This window comes from Saimiri boliviensis, chromosome 15 (genome assembly GCF_048565385.1).
Source record: "Saimiri boliviensis isolate mSaiBol1 chromosome 15, mSaiBol1.pri, whole genome shotgun sequence".
In the NCBI taxonomy this organism is placed as follows: Eukaryota; Metazoa; Chordata; class Mammalia; order Primates; family Cebidae; genus Saimiri; species Saimiri boliviensis.
In genome coordinates, this window is record NC_133463.1 from 14227399 (window position 1) to 14247399 (window position 20001).

Below are 20001 nucleotides of genomic sequence, written 5' to 3' on the forward strand. Positions count from 1 at the left end.
ATATGGCAGTTACATGCAGCTATGTATATAGCAAAATATGACATTCTCAGATCAAGTAGTCATTACTCATGCTCTTCAGAGTGCAAGACTAGGGCCCATTTCAATCATCCATTACACTCTACTGTGGTAACTGGTGAGTCTGTTTCTTAAATTATGGCTTATTCGTATTTGGTCCCCAGCAAATGTCTGGCACCTAGTGGACCTCCGATAAACACGTATGTATTGAATGGATCTGATTTTATTGAAATGGTATCCTATTTCCCAGAGGAGGAGAAGTAGAGCAGGCATTTCAGAAGAGGAACAGCAAGTCCACACTGTTCCAGGGATGCAAGATTGTCCTGGGTGGCTACATCATGCAGTGTATTTGGGGGGCATTTGTAAAATTGCTTTTGAACATGCAGACTACGTAGAGCATCCTGCCTTGCCTTAAAAACCCAATTGTAGACTTCCGTGTTCTTTTCTATCAGTTGCTTCCTCTTAGCTCTAACTCCTTTTCTCCAAACTCCTCTCATCTAAGCCTCTGAACATCTGATCTCTCGCTCCTTAAAGCTTTTATCAAAGGAAGTTTTAAAGTAAGCTTCAAGATTTATATTGTGCTTAAATTATACTGACCATATTTCCAGGAATGTCTGTACAAGCTGTGTGTAATCTTATCTTTTTTAAAAAAAGATAATTCATTATATGTGCAAGTCGCTGTGATACAAGTTCTAGCCCATTATGAGAAATTTTCCTAAATCAGTAAGGAAAATGTCCTTTATCCAACCCTATGTTCCAATTTTTCTTCCTGAAAATGTATGAATTACATAATATGTCCTCAAAAAGTTTAGTAGGTTGATGTGAACGTACTGAGGTCTTACTAAATTAATGTGTGTGAATGTGTTTTAAAAGGTAATGCCATACATAAATAAAAGCTATTCTTGTGGGAAATACTAGAGAAATACCTTTGAAGGGGCAACTTGGGTCCCATTTGGGCCTTCACTTGTCATATGCCAGGGTCCAAGATGATTTTCATAATGTCCTATGGCTTTGGTTAAGGAATAGCCCTCCTGTTATGGAGAAGAAGCCCATGGTCCCTAGGAAGCTGAGCTGGGGTACAGTTCTTCATCGGGTTCCACCATCCCAATTTAGCTTGTTGACTTGACCATGTTGAAGAAGCACTCAGGGTTACTGAAGACAATTCTGCTCTTGCCCAGAGTGGATGGTCAACTGCCCAGCTACTTTTAACTTCTCACTTCAGGCTATCTGCTCTCTGGTTTTGAGATATCAGATGCCCTGGTCAATCCACCACTGGCTGTCCTTGCAGCTTTTTTTATTGCAAGGGTTGCCTCCCTCTCCATGTAGCCATGAACATCTCTGATGTCTTGAAAAAGCCCTAAGTGGTACTAAGCAGAATTCATTCCTTTATGGTCAGCAGTATTGTGCAAGGAGGGTCCTATAAAGGTGTCAATTTGTTAGCCACAGAAATTCAAGATAAATTCAAACATCACTGGCAGACTTCATTAGAGAAAGGAAAAGTCACATACAGCCAGCTTCAATGAGGGAAAAAAAGTCGCACACTCCCTTCCTCCCATGCACCCTCAGAGAGACCTGCAGAGTCCAAGTGTTCTTTGGACACATAGGGGATTGTGGGAGAGGGAAATCTCTGCTGTCCTGCAGAGATGTGTGAGAAAGTGGCCTTGTCAGGGGAAATAAGCAATCCCATTTGGTGCTAGGCCGTCTGGTTTGGGATTTCAGCTGTTTGTTTATAGCGTTTGTCTAGGATTACCTGCTTCTTGACCTCTGGAGAATTTTGGGCCTTAGGGTATGAAACACCCCCCTACACCCCCCTCCAACATCCCCACCACCAAATAGGTAATATAATACCTTCTGCAGGGACAAGGTGGTTGGGACCATCCCAGACAGCTCAGTCTTTAGGCAGTGAGAATTTAAGGTCATTCTGGATCAATCCTGCACTTTGCATCACAGCATGGTTCCAGAGCCCTGAGCTTTACTTCTATTACCATGGTTCCTAGTTCTCCATAAACACAGTTGTTCAAAGAGAACTTTGATTAGTAATTGCTACAAGTTAGATTCCTTGATTACTAATCGTTATGCTTTTGGTTTTCTGGGGAGCAGGCAACAATGTCACTAACATGCCAGAGGTGTATTAGAGAGTGCTCTTTGGGTCAACACCTGTTGGAGAATCTACTACAGGAGAAAGCTGGACAGTATGAGAAGTTAAGTTGGGATTCAGTCATCTCCAGTGAAGCCTCAGGTATTCTGAAACTGGAGTGAACAGTTGCAGCTGGGCTTAGCAGTCTGGGCCTTCATATGTGCACAGTGTTCAGTCGCTGTGTGCTGGCTGTCCTAGGAAAATGTTGTAAACTTGGGCAAAGTGGTTCTCTTCAAACAGAGGTCCAAAAGGAAGCTATTATCTGAGGACTTTCTGGCAGCCCTCTCAGTGGCTGGGCAGCATATCAGAGCATCTGTAATAAGCAAAAGATGTTTGGAATATCTTTTGGAAAAGACATTGCAATGTAACATCAAGGAGCTTTGTTATTCTGACTCAGGATATATACCTGATTTTCTGGATTACATGTATTCCCAACTGACCCCAAAGTGGATGTGATTCTAGGTAATACAGAGGTGATGGGCACTGGGCTAGCAAGTAGGGGACTGTCTTCTATTTGGGTCTACCAGTTGTATTTCTGTGCTTTAAAAGGTAATTAATACTGCTTCTGACAATAAGCATCAAAAACTGGCATGCGCATGGAGCTTGGTTATGCCCTTTGTAGGCTTCTTAAATAGTCATTAGTCTTTCTTTAAAGGATCATAAGATTTTTACATCAAAATTTGTCTTGTATCAGCCAGTCATGAAATGCTAATAGTGTCTGTACTATATATTCCTCCTTTTAGAGCAATGCTTTGAGGAATTGTCATTGTTTAGAATCTTAAGTTGCCCCAGTTACATAAATATTCTATAAATATTAGTTCAAAAGACCTTAGTCAAAATACTAACTTTGAGAATGCTTGTGAGTCATGTGCTCCTGCTGGGCTGTTTGATCTTTAAATGTGGTCAATATAAAGTCTAAAAGAGCCGTTGTATCTGTTCATTACAATTTGTTTAAATTTTAATCAAACAAAGTAATATGCTATCATTTTAATACAGCTTAGTGTTATTCCAAATTCTGCTGGGGATTTCTGGCAGAATGAGCCACATACTGAAGTCCTGCTCTTGAGCTTTGTGATGAATCCAAAATCAATTTTTGGAATCATTTCTTATAAATTGCTGCAGCCCAGCGATTACAATCAACATACTGTGTTTACCGATGTTCAGCCAACCCAGATATTTCAAGAGCTTACTGTGCTCAAGTGTTTCACTTAGGAATAGCTACCGTCTTGTGTCCCGTAGGCTATTTACAAAATATTTGATTCCTTTAAGGACCCAGATATTTGTCATGGATTTAGAGAAGCATGTTTTTCACTTTCTGGAGGAGATTCAGAAAGCGATCTATTTATTTATTTTTTTCTCATTTTCACACTCACATCATTATCTAGCCATTCTGAACACTTTATCAGTTCATTAACTCTTTGAGGTTTATTGTGTGACATTTTTTTCTGTTAAAGGTGTTTTTATAATATTTATGCCAACTTTGATTCAACTTCATCCAACAGCTTTGAACCACTTTAGCAGAAAAGGCGGTCCATGGCTTTTCCACTCTCTTTTTTTTAATCCTAAATGATAATGATGACTTTCTAAGTTCTAGTCCAGGTAGGATGGAACATGGAGCAATGCTCAGAGGCTTAGCCAACTGCAATCACCTATCTCCTTAGCGTCCTTCGTTTATTTAATTATTTTTGCATGTGAGAATTATGCTTTTTTCCTTCCAACTTTCATTTTAGGCTCAGGGAGTACATGCACAGTTTTGTAACATGAGTAAACTGTATGTTGCTGGGGTTTGGTGTACAAACTATTTCATTACCCAGGTAGTGAGCATAATAATAGGTAGTTTTTTGATTCTCGCCCTCTTTCTGCCCTCCAATCTCAAGTAGGTCCTGGTGTCTATTATGCCATTCTTTGTGTCTATGTATACTCAATGTTTAGCTCCCACTTATAAGTGAGAATGTATTTTGTTTTCTATTCGTATGCCAGTTTGCTTAAAATTATGGCCTCCAGCTGTATCTGTGTTGTTGCAAATAACATGATTTAATCCTCTTTTTTTTTTAACAGCTATGTACTATTCCATAGCGTGTATTTATTACATTTTATTCACCTAGTCCACTGTTGATGAACATCTAGGTTGATTCCACGTCTTTGCTATTGTGAATAGGGCCATGATGAACATACACATGCACGTGCCTTTGTGGTAGAATGATTTATATTCCTTTGGGTATTTACCCAGTAATGGGATTGCTGGGTTGAATAATTCTAATTTTTAGTTGTTTGGCATCTCTTTTTAAATAATCCTCAGATCTTGGTTCATTCTCTCTGGCTTCCTTCCTGCAGCCTGCCCCTTTTCCAAAACATGATATGACATGTTCACTTCCCTTTGGCAAATCCAAAGTGCCATATTCACTCAAAAGATTAAAACAATGCAAATTCTGTCACATCAATGGGCAATCGTAGTTCCTGAGTATCACTGATGGAACATATTGTGGTTAGAAATTTTGACAGTCAGGTTGGGAAGATGCATTTCAAGCTAGTAGTATTAATATATTCACACCAATTCTGCAGTCCATACATCAGAGATGCAGACATCCTGACTCATGGTATATTCATCCAACATAAAATATGGGTCAGGATGTACAGCAGGGAACAAAGCCCAGCCTGTCTTCCAGGCTTTCACAATCAGTCTAGGGCTTTACTTCTCTAGGTGTACCCCACAAACCAGCAGTACCAGCAGATTCAAGAGCTGTTTAGAAATGCGATTCTCATGTCCTGCCCCAGACCTACTGAATCAGAGCTGCATTTCAACAAATCCTTCAGGTGATTTGTATGCACGTTAAAGTTTGAGAAGCCCTGCTCTAAAATATGGCATTATAGTATAATGCGATGGATATCAACTTTAAGCATGTCAGGTAGCCCTGGAGGGGTAGTTACAACCCAAAATGCTGACCCCACTCCCAGAGTTTCTGATTCCACATATCTAAAGCAGAGTCGAAGAATTTACACTTTGCACACACTTCTAGGTGATGCTGCTGCCACTGGTACAATACACACTTTGGTGTGGATGAAAGTAGAGCCCACTGTCTGGGCTTCAATCTTGGCTCCGCCCCTCAGAGATCTCAGGCAAATCATTCACTTTCTGGGTCTTAGTTTCCTCATCTGTGAAATGTGGTGTTGTAATAGTATCCTCCTTAGAGGTTTATGGTGAAAATCAAATAGTACATGCAACATGCCTGGGAGACAGCCAGTGGCCACTCAATGTTAGAGTGTTGTTGAAAGAATGAAGAGGCCAGCCCTTATTGTAGGCCGGTGTGGCTGTAGTGCACTCATTTAAATGAAATCACTCTCCATTGCCCCGGCTCTGTAATTTGGATCTCTGAAAATTAGACCTTACCAGCCTATTCACCGGCCTTAAACAAGAGAGTTCCTTATTTCTGCTCACTATAGGTAACTACTTAGGGCAAGATTGGTGTCACCTGCCTATGCAGTGACCCTTGAGGTACCTTTGTTTTTCTGTTCATGTGGTGTGATTATTTTAATTATCCCCAACAATTGAGGGTTGAATCTTTTCCCAATGCCTTCATAGTGTGGTGATTAATGAGGCTGAAATGTACCTCTTTCATCCTGTAGAACTCTCTTCAATAGTAACATTTATAGCATCTTTTATTAATTTTTAGTTTCCATGTATTAAAAAATATTAGAACAGATGGAAGGAAAAGGATATTTGCATTTTGTTAAGAAGTTTCCTAATTCATGTTTTCTAAAAACTCCAGGTTTGCTTGAAGGACACTTCCTCTAGGCAAACTATGTTTTACCTCCTCAGGTCATAAAGCTGTAATTTTGAATTTGCAAGAGTGTGTTATGATATGAATATTAGAGGAATAACTCCTCTAATGCTCTACTTTGTTAAGTATCAATTAAACTCAGGAAGATAATTAGAGCTAATGACACTCTGGTGATTCTGATGGCTGGCTCAGTATGGCCCATTTAAAATAGTTCCATTTAAATGGGTTTATCTTTGGTGTACTTTCGATAAATGGTATTTTTCAGACTCCCATGCATTATAAACCTCATCAGCCCTCTGATTCATCCATTTAAAAAACAGTCACCAAGTCATTTCTCCGAGCCAGTCACAAAAATAAACAGATGCAGTTCCTGTCCTCGGGAAGGTCACAGTTCAAAGCAGAGGCAGACTGACAAAAGATTTCTTAAAAATGTCCAAGAAGAGAGATATGTACCAGGCTAATAAAATCCCAGAGGAGGAATCCAATCCAGCCATGTAGAGTCAGGAGTGGCATCCTGGGCAAGGCCACACCTCAGCTGATGCTTAGCAGGAGAGCATGGAATAGCGAGTGAAGATGCAGGAAGTGCTTACAGGCAATGAAGAGAACATGCACAAAGACAGAGAGACAGCTCTGTAGGAGAGAGAAACAGAAATCTTTCATTTTTCTGGAGTGCACAAGTGCCAGGCAAGGAGTTTGTATGCTCCTGTGCCATGCTAAAGAGTTTGGTCTCCTCCTGCAGACTTAGAGAGCCACTGGCCATTCGGAAGCAAGATGGCAACACAGATTTAAATTTCACATGAGATTAATTTGGTGGCTGGGAGCAAGGGAGGGCCAAAGGCAGGAGAACCAATTAAAAAGCAAGTGCAATAATTTAAGTAAGAAATGATAAGCATCTAAACTAGGAGTGATAAAAGGGATTCAATAACCAAATACGAGGAAAGATAAGGCAGTGTTTGAGGGTTGGCTCCGTGGGAAGTGGTGGAGGAGGAGTCAAAGATGAAGGTCAGGTGTGAAGCTAAGGTGAAGGGTGAATGGTGATGATCAGTGAGATCCTGCAGACAGGAATGAGCAGGCATGGGAGGTAATGAGCATTTTTTTAGGGGTTAGATATGCTGAATTTAAGATATTGTGGAATATCTTTATCATTTACATTAAATCTGAGCTGAAAGAAGAGGTTTAGGCTAGATCCATAGATTTGGTGGTACTTGAAATTGTAGGAAAGAAAAGATCATTCAGAAGAAAACTAGGGAGGGATAAGTAGTGAATGAGAAAAGAACCCAGGTGAAGAGCAACATATCATGAACAAGTTAGGTGAGAAGCAGGAGAAAGGGGAGATCGGGACAGAAACTAAGGAACGGGGGCTTTGGAGAGAAACCATTGCAGTGCAGTGGTGAGGGTGTCATCTAGAGAGCTCTGGGTTGAGGAGAGGTGGCGAAAGGAAGGTAACTCTGCTAAGAAATGTGTCCGCAAACCACAGGTGGTAAGGGCATAGAGGAAACCAGAGGAGAGGGAGCAGGAGCATGGTCATGGAAGAAGTATTCCAACTTACTTTGCCTCGGATACGATTTTCACGAGAAGAATGTATTAAGGGCCTTCACACAGCTGGGGAAGATTGATCTTGACAAAGGACTGACCTCTGTAAATTGTTTCGCTCCAAGCTAATATTTCTCAGTGCACCAAAGAAGAGATCTCTGCCTCTCATGATTACAAAATGAAGTGTGGCATAGCTGTCCAGAGACTCTGTTCTGAAAATACTATGTAACGTATTAGCAGAAATAGACTATTACAAGTTCCTAATCCTGTCAGTGTTCTAGGGGAACTGGCATCAGAGTTAAGCAGCCTTTGGCATTCTTGAAGGGCCCCCTGTTGGAAAGAAACTGTAGAGAATCTTGCCCTGTATGGCTCACACTCGCTGGTGATTAAACTACAGGTGTTAAAAATAATGCCCTTGCAAAAGAATCCGTGGGGGGGGGGGGGGAAAGAGGAGAGGAGGGCACTTACATAACCCAACAATTCAGAGCTACTGTATCTTCCAGGCTTAGCCAGACCAGAGTTGAAGTTGAAACAATGTCATAAAAACTATCTCTTTTTTCTATCTCTCAGTCTCACTTTCCTCTATACTGACTTTATTTTCAGTCAGGATTTTTTCATAAGGTGACAATGAAGACTGAAAGTTTCAGGTATAAGTGACCTCTGGTGTCTGCATTCTTGGTAGCAGTGAGGGGATTGAGGGGTGCTCTGGCTAAATGAGATCCTGAGCCCACCCAAGGCTCTACACCTGAACCATAGAGACTAAAATGTTGGGGGTTAGTCCCCAAAAGATGCCAGGCAATGACAGGAATTTCCAATGAAAAACTTAAAGAGATAGAAATTTGAGGGACGTTTTGTTGCGTTTTTTTTTTTGACTTATTGTCCAATATGTCACCTGGGAATTGGAAAGTTGGTTATGGTTTCTGTTTGGCAACTAATTCCATGAATAGGCTTGGGAAAATTGCTTGACACCTGGAGACCTAAGGTTCTTTATGAGCAAAAACTGAGGGGACTGGAGTGCAGCAGTGGTTCTCATACTATATAACTCTCAGGATCCTTGGAGAACTTGTTAAAACCTTGATTCTAGAATCCTAACTTTGGAGTGTCTGATTCAGTAGTTTGGGGTGTGGGGGTGAGAATTTGCAGTAACAAATTCCCAGGTGATGCTGCAGGTGGCCACAGGACCACGCCTGATAAACACTGGACTTCATGAATCTTTACAACCCTTCTCATCTCCTCATGTTATGAATCTGTAATTTTACCTCTACAGACATAGTGTTAGAGCCTAGGTCAAGGATGGGAAATACGTTTGCTCTCACATCAAATTTAAACAATTAGAATGCAGTATTGAGAAGAATTCTGACACAAATGCCATGCTCAGCTGAAAAAGAGTACTGGGATTGATTGATGATTTACCTTCAGTGTGGATGGTACCCGGGCAAGCCTGCCACATATTGGCCCTCCCTGATGTGGAAATTTCCAGCTCAGGAGGCAGTCTAGTGTTCATGATGTAAGAAATAAGGAAAATAACCTTAAGCCCATCTTTTCTAGTCTACAGTTAAAAAAAAAAAAAAAAGGGTGTTGCTGCTGATGGTAATGATGATCGTGATGCTGATAGCAGTGATAGCACCTATTGGTCAGACACTGAAAATACGTTCAGAAACAGTATTTTATTTGATCCTCCCTATATCCCATTGATTAAGCAGAGCAGCAGAACAACAGATCATCACTTCAAAATAAGCAAATGGAAAAAATTGATTGAAACAGTCAAGCATCAATTTCCAATAAAATTTTAATCGCCTATGAGGCCAACAAGAGACCTTAGACTTTTTACTGTGTTCCACCATGGGAGGAAGTATACTTTGTTAGAATAAGTAAGTGGTAACATATAGTCCAAATTCACCAAAGAAGAACATTCATTGCTAAGAAAACCAGTAAGACTGGGCACAGTGTCTCACGCCTGTAATCCTAGCACTTTGGGAGGCTGAGGCAGGCGGATCACTTGAGGTCAGGAGTTCAAGACCAGCCTGGCCAACACAGTGAAACTCCATCTCTACTAAAATACAAATATTAACTGGGCATGATGGTGGGTGCCTGTAATCCCAGCTACTAAGGAAGCTGAGATGAGAGAATTGCTTAAACCTGGGAGACAGTGGTTTCAGTGAGCTGAGATCACGCCACTGCACTCCAGCCTGGGCTGCTGAGTGAGACTCCATCTCAAAAATAAACCAATAAGAATTGTTAACCCTTTATAGCCCAAAGACAACATTCTACTATAGTTTCTTTTTTTTTTTTAATTGCATTTTAGGTTTTCGGGTACATGTGATGAACATGCAAGATTGTTGCATAGGTACACACATGGCAGTGTGGTTTGCTGCCTTCCGTCCCCTTACCTGTATCTGTCATTTCTCCCCATGCTATCTCTTCCCACCTCCCCACCCCCCGCCCCTCCCCCATTTCCCCCCAACGGAACCCAGTGTGTAGTGCTCCCCTCCCTGCGTCCATGTGTTCTCATTGTTCAACACCCGCCTATGAGTGAGAATATACGGTGTTTGATTTTCTGCTCTTGTGTCAGTTTGCTGAGAATGATGGTTTCCAGGTTCATCCATGTCCCTACAAAGGACGTGAACTCAACGTTTTTGATGGCTGCGTAATATTCCATGGTGTATATGTACCACATTTTCCCTATCCAGTCTATCATCGTTGGGCATTTGGGTTGGTTCCAGGTCTTTGCTATTGTAAACAGTGCTGCAATGAACATTCGTGTGCACGTGTCCTTGTAGTAAAATGATTTATAATCCTTTGGATATATACCCAGTAATGGGATTGCTGGGTCAAATGGGATTTCTATTTTTAGGTCCTTGAGGACTCGCCACACTGTCTTCCACAATGGTTGAATGAATTTACATTCCCACCAACAGTGTAAAAGTGTTCCTATTTCTCCACATCCTCTCCAGCATCTGTTGTTTCCCGATTTTTTAATGATCGCCATTCTAACTGGTGTGAGATGGTATCTCAATGTGGTTTTGATTTGCATTTCTCTGATGACCAGTGATGATGAGCATTTTTTCATATGTTTGTTGGCCTCCTGTATGTCTTCTTTTGTAAAGTATCTGTTCATATCCTTCGCCCATTTTTGAATGGGCTTGTTTGTTTTTTTCTTGTAGATCTGCTTTAGTTCTTTGTAAATTCTGGATATCAGCCCCTTGTCAGATGGGTAGGCTGCAAAAATTTTTTCCCATTCTGTTGGTTGCCGATTCACTCTACTGACTGTTTCTTTTGCCGTGCAGAAGCTGTGGAGTTTGATTAGGTCCCATTTGTCTATTTTCGCTTTTGTTGCCATTGCTTTTGGCCTTTTGGTCATGAAGATCTTTGACAAACCTGACAAAAACAAGCAATGGGGAAAGGACTCCCTGTTTAATAAATGGTGTTGGGAAAACTGGCTAGCCATGTGCAGAAAGCAGAAACAGGACCCCTTCCTGACACCTTACACCAAAATTAACTCCAGATGGATTAAAGACTTAAACATCAGACCTAATACCATAAAAACCTTAGAAGAAAATCTAGGCAAAACCATTCAGGACATAGGTGTAGTTTCTTTTTTTTAATTTCAATAGCTTTTTGGGGAACAAGTGGTGTTTGGTTACACGAATTAGTTCTTCAGTGGTGATTTCTGAGATTTTGGTGCACCCATCACCCGAGCAGTGTACACTGTACCCAATGTGTAGTCTTTTATCACACAACCCCTTCCTAACCTTCTCCCCAAGTCCCCAAAGTTATTGTATCATTCTTATGCTTTTGCTTCCTGATAGCTTAGCTCACACTTATGAGTGAGAACATACGATGTTTGATTTTCTATTCCTGAGTTAGTTCACGTAGAATAATGGTCTCCAATTCCATCCAGGTTGCTGCAAATGTTATTAGTTTGTTCCTTTTTATGGCTGAGTAGTATTCCATGGTATACATATACCACATTGTCTTTATCCACTTGATTGATGGGCATTTGGGCTAATTCCATATTTTGCAATTGCAAATTGTACTGCTATAAACAGAATATGCAAGTATCTTTTCCATGTAATGACTTCCTTTCCTGTGGGTAAATACCCAGGAGGGGAATTGCTGGATTTTTATGTATAGAAGGACTTAATTTTTGTGTAAAAACCTCTTTTGATGAGTAAGATACATTGAGAGAACTACCCAAATAATAAGTGTGCAAAAAAGATACATTAAGAGAACTACACAAATCATAAGCTACAGCTCAGTGACTTTTCAGAAAATAAAAGCATATAGTAAACCAAATGCAGATCAAGAAAAAATAGTAACTGTGATCCAGAGATACTGTGTACTACCCCGATGGTAGTCACTATCTTGACTTTCAAAACTATAGATCAGTTTTGCTGCAGTAGAGTTTATGCAAAAAGAAATGACTGACCACTTATATCAAGGTGTTCCTATCTGAATCATTAATTTTTTTGTGGTATGACAACACTTTGGTATTTTATCTATTTATATCGTTTTTATAAAAGATCTGAAACTATTAATGCCTATATTTGGAATTTATTAAATTTCCTGAAAATTTCAAGTCCAAGAAATGCAATAGCACATTGTCTTTGTGGAACTTAATTGTACAATTGTACCTCATAAAACAGTGTCTCAAAATGGCTGCACTAAGCCTGCACACTTCATTCTTTTTTTGTACATATTTTTTATTTATTTTTTAACTTGACACATAATAATTATACATACTTATGGGGTACATAAAGATGCCTCAATCCATACAAATGCGATGAGATCAGGCTAATTAACATATCATTATCTCAAACATTTATCATTTCTTTGTGTTGGGAACATTTAATATCCTCTCTTCTAGCTACTGGAAAATACATGTTATTGTTAGCTATAGTGATCTTGACAGTGCCGTAGAACATTACAACTTATTCCTACTATCTGGCAGTAAATTTGTACCCTTGAACAAATTTCTTCCATTCGCCTGCTTCCTCCTAACCCTTCCCAGCCTCTAATATCCTCTGTTCTAGTTTTTACTTCTATAAGATCAACTTTTTTTTAGCTTTTGCATATGAGTGAAAACATGCGATGTTTAATTTCCTGTGCCTGGCTTATTTCACTTAACATAATGTACACACTTTATTCTTAAGAAAACTCCTCAGACTTCCCTTAGAGACTGTTTATTCTCATTTTACACATAATTCTTATTGACTTGATTATGTAGTTTCCAACCTCACCACATACTAGAAGTCTCAATCAAGAATTTGGATTGAGAGACTAACCCATGTTACCATATAGACAATATCAAGAAATAACAGCTGACAGCCAGGGAAGAAACACAAATAATGTAAAATTTTACCACCGAAGCTAGAAAGCACGATGACTGAAGCCATTTAGAATAATGTATCTTAGTAGCCAGAGAGCAACAGCATATCATAGAATCAGATATGATGTGCATGGTCATAATCCTGAGCTCTTTGGCAGAGTCTCAGTCACATTCAACAAGGATTACTGAAGCCATCATGTAACTGTGTAAAATATTAGATGTTCATGTAAAATAGCTATACTATGATCTAAAAAATTACAGCTTAAGAGATAAACCTTTAGTCATTTGTATATCTTGGGAGCTCCAGAAATTATTAATGCTAATTTTTTGAGGGTTTATGAGAGTAAAAAAGTTATTTTTTAATAAAAATAGTTGCATATGACCAAGAAAGAGCCCTTTGAAGGTTTGCCTTTTAGATTTCCCAAAATAAAAGAACAATACATGCTCTAAATGTCTGGAGGTTGATATCCATAACATTGTCTAAACTCAACTCCAGCTCCAAAAGTCCTAGGCTTGGGAGTTCCATAAACATGCTCACTGTAGAAAGATTGTTTTCTTTAAATATTGCTAATTCTGGTAAAGAAATATGAGAAATAAAAAATACAAATTATACCCAATCTTACTCAGAAATAAACATTTTAAACCTGGGCATCTGCTCTTTTCACTTTACAGTGAACAGATTTCTAGCTCTTTAAACATTTTACTTCATTGTTTACAACGACTACATCCATTCCGTTGTTCAGTTATATGATCATGTATTAACCAATTCCCAACCGTTGAGTGTTTAGATTGTTCCTAGTGCATTCAGTATTGTGTGAAATGATGATATGAATAATCCTTTAGCTAAATTTTTGGCCACAGGAATTAACTCCTCAGGATAAACTTCTAGAGGTGAAGAGCATCTTGAAAATGCTCTGCAGAAACGCATTTTGTATGAGAGAGTCTGCTTCCTGAACCAAACCAATACTGGGTACCGAACACAAGTTTTTGTTATTGGTAGGCTCTCCACCATGCCCTACACTGCACAGCATCTTTTTGTTTCAGTTTGCGTTGATTACTAGTGAGGTGGGACAATTTGCCATATATCTGTTAGACCTTTGTATTCTCTTTTCTGGGTATTGCTGGTTAATGTACTTTAGCCATTTTTGATTGGGGTTTTAAAACTCTTGTTTTATTACTAATTTGTAAGGTATTTTTGTTATTCAAGGAAAATGACATTTTATCTCATCACAAATATTTTTCATAACTTAAATTTACAAGAGTTTATTTTTGCTGTTCTTGTTTAAAGCAGTTTAAAAAGCTTATATAATCAAATCTGTTAAACTGCCTTTGCTATAGCAAGTCTTTATCCCAAATGCTATATAAAACTCACTAGCATTTTCTTCTAGACTTAGATTTTTTCTTTTCTTTTCTTTTTTTTTTTTTTTTTTTTTTTGGTAATTTAACATTTTAGTCTATCTGGAATTTGTATTTGAAGAGATGTGAGGAAGGAATCTAAGTTAACTGTTTCTGTATGTATTTTGATTTGTCCTAATACTGGTTATTGGATAATGCATCCTGAAATGCACTTTAGAAGGTGGATAAATCAATGCTGAGAAGCTATTAAGAAGGATGGTGATGCCAGAGCTAGTTATTCATCAAACTCATTCTGCAAGAAATGTCAGCCAATCTTTGATAAGTATGAGTAATGTGAATTGGCAGAGGATAGAAAGATGAGACTCACTTCAATTCAGCAACTATTTATTTTACTTATCATGTGCCAGGATTTTTAGCAGGCATAGGTGGAGGAACCAGTCGGTCTTACTCCCAGGACAGGATAAAGATTAACGTGATATTTCTTTGGGACCACCTGGAAGAAAAGGAAAAATGGGATGGGTAAACCAGGCAGATACAGGGTGGTTGTTGCAGGGCTCAGAAGCTGGACTGAAGAGTTTAGAAAATACCTTCACTACTGAGAATTCTAAAGTACATAGTCATAAAAATGATTTTTTTCTGCTTTAATAATAGACTGGATCTTAGTACTTTAAAGATGTTTAATGGATAGTATTAACAATGTGAAATAACCAAGGAGATTAAGCTAATGCCAGCTCAACTGAAATGTCGTTTGTTTCGAGGAGTAATCCTTAATGCCCTAATCTGTAGACTCATTAAGGATTTGGAAGAAATTATGGATAACTTTTTTCACTAACTGAATGAGATTTTATTTAAGATATTCCTTAAAAAAAAAAAAAAAGACTATAGGATCGCATTAAAGTGGATTTCAAGACTTTAGAAGGGGGAAGTTTGTTCTAAAAGAGAATCGATGAAGATGACCCAGTTCAGAAACTATAAAAGAAATCACATCTTGATAGAGCTAAAGCATGAAACATTCTGCAATTCTTTTCTTTGGTCAGAGCATGTTATCATTGAGTACTTATGTACGCAGTTCAATTTCTTGATTGTTCTTGTGGTGGTGTTCTATAATGCTTGCATTTCTTTTAAGTTTATATAATAAATCCGTTAACCCCAAGTATAATAGGGAAAATAATCAACTTTGAGCATAAATCTAATATTCAATATTTGACAGCTGTTCTAGCTTGGGCAAGATGGCTAGACTCCATCTCTACATATAAAATTTTAAAAATTAGTTGGGCATGATGGTGCAGATCTATAGTCCCAGCTACTCTGGAGGCTGAGGCAGGAGGATCTCTTTAACCAGGAGTTGCAGGCTGCAGTGAGCTGTGATTGTACCACTGCACTCCAGCCTGGGTGAGAAAGTGAGAACCCATCTTAAAACAAAGAAAAAGCTTTTCTAAGTTGGCCTACTCTACTCATCCAAGTTTGCTGATCAGTGCTGACCAACGCTGCCCCTTTCCCTGCTTCAGTTGCCTAATTTTCTCTAATTACAAATAAATTATGGATTATAAAATTATAAAATCCCATTTCTGCATTCCCACTGGTACCTCAGCCTGTAGTGTTGCCAATCACTCTATCCTTTTACTTCTTAAAATCTTATGCCTTACTTACGATTAGAATGATAGCCTGGCATAGTGGCTCATGCCTGTAATCCCAGTGCTTTAAGAGGCTGAGATGGGTGGATCACTTGAGACCAGCCTGGCCAACATGGAGAAACCCCCCCTCTACTAAAAATGCAAAAAAAACTAGCTGAGCATGGTGATACATGCCTGTAATCCCAGCTACTCAGGAGGCTGAGGCAGGAGAATTGCTTAAAACTGGGAGCCAACATTGCACCACTGCACTCCAGCCTGGATGGCAGAGTGACACTCTGTCTTAAAAAAAAAAAAATATATATATATATATATATATATATATATATATATATATATATATATATTTAAGCCATTGTTCAATTCTATTTTCTTTCTCTTTTAATTTTTTTTTTTTTTTGAGACGGAGTTTTGCTCTTATTGCCCAGGCTGGAGTACAGTGACACCATTTCGGCTCACCATAACCCTCACCTCTGGGTTCAAGTGATTCTCCTTCCTCAGCCTCCCAAGTAGCTGGGACTACAGGCAGGCACCACACTCCTGGCTAATTTTGAATTGTTAGTAGACATGGCATTTCACCATGTTAGGCTGGTCTAGAACTCCCAACCTCAGATGATTCACCCCCTTGGTCTCCCAAAGTGCTAGGATTACAGGGATGAGCCACTGTACCCAGCAGAATTCTGTTGTTGAAATTTTCCAGTGTATTTTGTATTTCTCTAAGTGTGTCTTTCATTTCCAGAGCTGTGATTATCTTTTCTTTATTATATATATTTCTCCTGGGACTTTTTCATCCATATCCTGTATTTTAAAAATGTCTCTTTAAGTTGGTTTTCACCTTTCTCTGGTACCTGATTCAGTAGTTAGCTTAATAATCAATCTTCTGAACTCTTTATCTAGTGTTTAGGAGATTTCTTCTTGGTTTGGATCCACTACTGAAGAGCTAGTGTGATCTTTTGGTGGTGTTATTGTATCTTGTTTTGTAATATTACCAGAATTACTTTTCTGGTTCCTTCTCATTTGGGTAGACTGTTTTAGTGGAAAGATCTGGAACTCAAGGGCTGCTGTCTATATGCTTTTTTCTCATGGGGTGATCCCTTGATGTTGTGCTCTTCCACTTCCCCTAGGGATGGGGCTTCTTGAGAGCCAGACTGCAATCATTGTTATTTCCCTTCTGGGTCTAACCACCCACTGGGGCTACAAGGCTCCAGGCTGGTGCTGGAGAATGTCTACAAAGAGTCCTGTGATGTGATCCATCTTCAGGACTTCCAGCCACGAATACCAGTGTCCGCTCCAGTGGAGGTGGCAGGGGAGTGAAGTGGACTCTGTGGGAGTCTTTAGTTACAGTTTTGTTTTTTGTTTTGTTTAGTGCACTGGTTTTCTTGAATGTTGGTTATGCTATCAGGGAAGCTGTCCCTTTCTCAGACTCAGAACCTCTGGTTAGCCAGGGTGTTGTAGGCAGTGCAATTAGTTATTGCTTTCTACTTCTCTGGAGCAGAAAAACTATCACGTGGGGGCAGGGATATGTGGGTCTAAGCTCAGACTCTTTTTGGGTGGGGCTTGCTGCGGCCACTGTGGGGGATTAGTGGGGAGAGGTTCTCAGGTTACCAGAGTTATGTTCCAGGGAAAATTATGGCTGCCCCTACTGTGTGATACCAGTCACCAGGGAAGTTGAGGAAAGCCCGCAGTGACAGGCTTCACCCAGCTCCCATGCAGCCAGCAAGGTCAGTTTTACTCCTGCCATGCCCCGCCAACAGCACTGAGTTTATGTCCAGGCAGCTAGCATGCAGAGCTCTCTTTTTAGTTTTTTTGAGGAAATGTTATAATCTTTTCCATAATGGCTGTACCAATTTACATTCCCACCAACAATGTACAAGTGTTCCCTTTTCTCCACATCCTCATCAGCACTTACCATTCAACATTTTGATAATAGGCAATCGAACAGCTATGCAGTAATTTCTCATTGTAGTTTTAATGTGTATTTGCCTAATGAATTGAGATGTTGAGTGTTTTGTCACGTATCTGTTGGCCATTCATATCTCTTCTATTGAGAAATGTCTGTTCAAATCCTTTGCTACCTTTTTAACTTAATGTTTTCTTGCTCTGAAGTTGCTTGAGCTCCTTACATATTTTAGATACTACCCTCTTATCAGATGTCTGGAATATAGACACAGTGAAATGCTATGCAGTCTTTAAAAAGAAAGAAATGTCATTCAAGACAACATGGATGGAACTGAAGACATTATCTGAAGGAAATAAGCCAGGGACAGAAAGACAAAGTCAATTTCATAGATGCAGAGACTAGAAAGGTGGTTACCAGAGGCTGGGGGAGAGGGAGAGGAATGGAGAAAGGTGAAATGTTGACCAAAGGGTATACAAAGTTTCAGTTAGATTGGAGGAATAAGTTTTAGTGATCTATTGCACTGCATGGTGACAACAGTTAATAATAATTATGTATCATATATTTCAAAATTGCTGATAGACTTTTAACATCCTCACCACAAAAAAAGATAAATAATTGAGGTGATAGATATGTTAATTAGCTTGATTGAATCTTCCTGCAATTTATACATAGATCAAAAGTAACATTGTACTTCATAAACATACATGATTATTGTTAATTCATAACAAATAAATATTAAAAGAAAAAGATTCCTGGGCCCACACACAGAGTTTCTGATTTTGTAGTGTTGGAGTAGGGTCTGAGAATCTGCATTTTTATCAGATTCCTGTGAGATGATGCTGATGTTGTTGGCCCAGGGACTATTCTTTTACACTCACTGTTTTAAAGCACCTTCCTATACAAATTCTCAATCAAGAACCAAAGTGATTTGCTCAACATTACAAAGCTAGTTAGTGACACAACTAGAAATGTCACTATAAACTTCAGGAGTGGGTTTTCAAGATAAGATATTTTGACTCTCAACTGTGCATAAAGACTATTGTCTCCTTAATAAAAATTGTTTTTGGAGTAATATATGTATTTTCCCATACTTGCCAGTTATTTCTAAGGTAGTGATAGATTCTACCATTCACCCAGTTATCCCAGATAGAAACTCTGACTGAATTCATGAATTTATTCTTTTTATGTGTATAATTGGTGATTTTACTTAATATTTTTTAAAGTTCCATCCTTTTCACTGTATCCCTAGAGCCACTGCTTTGATTTGGGACCTCATTAGTTGTTTCCCAGAGGACACAAGAGTTTCCTAACTTTTCTTTCTGACTTGGCTAGGCTTGCTTTAATTCATTCACAGGTTTTCATACTCCTCTTTCTAAAAATCAAATTCATCTTTTAATATATGTCATTTCCTTTTTCTTTAATTAGAATAAATATTTTAAATTGTAAGTTTAAAAAATTAAAAAATTGTAACATTTTGCAAAATTTCAAAAAGTATGAAGAAAAAAATAAAAATCAACCATAATTCCTCAGCACAAAGAGAACCATAGTTCCTCTTTTGGTGTATTTTTCTTTCATCTTTCTGTTGTTTACAAAAGTATATTTTTAAAATTTAACTTACTTTGGATTAAACACCATAGTTGAGATATAATTCATATTTCATATGAAACACTCACGTAAAGTGCACAGATAGTGCTTTTTGGTGTATTCAGAGTTGTGTAACCATCATCACAATTTAGAACATTTTAATTGCTCCTAAAAAATACTTCATACCCATTACCAATTACTCTCTGTTTATTACTCTCTGCTTTTCCAGATGTATAGGCAACAACTAGTCTACTTTCTGTCTCTATAGATGTACTGATTCTAGACATTTCACATAAATGGAAACATACAATTTGCAGACCTTGGTAACTGGCTTATTCCTCTAAGCATAATGTTTTCAAGATGATTCCATGTTATAGCATGTGTCACAACCCATTCCTTTTCATTGCTGAATAATATTTCATTGCATGTCTATACCAAACTTTTTTTATTCATTTGTCAGTTAATGGCTACTTTCGTTGTTTCCACTGCAGGCTATAATGAATAATCCTTCGATGTACATCTCTGTACACATTTTTGTATAGATACTTGTTTTCATCTCTCTTGGTTATATATCTAGGAATAAAATTGCTGGATCACATGATAACTCTATATTTAACGTTTTGAGAAACTGTCAAACAGTTTTCCAAAGTGACGGTGCCGTTTTATATTTCCGCCAACAATGTGTGAGAGCTTCAATTTCTCTACATCTTCACCAACCCTGGTTATTGTCCATTTTT

General features: G+C 38.7%; 1 protein-coding gene across 1 annotated transcript in view; it reads left to right on the forward strand.

Moving 5' to 3' along the window:
- CLVS1 (clavesin 1) overlaps positions 1 to 20001 on the forward strand; it is a 213706-nt gene that overhangs the window by 93527 nt on the left and 100178 nt on the right. The gene's annotated exons all lie outside the window — the stretch shown is intronic.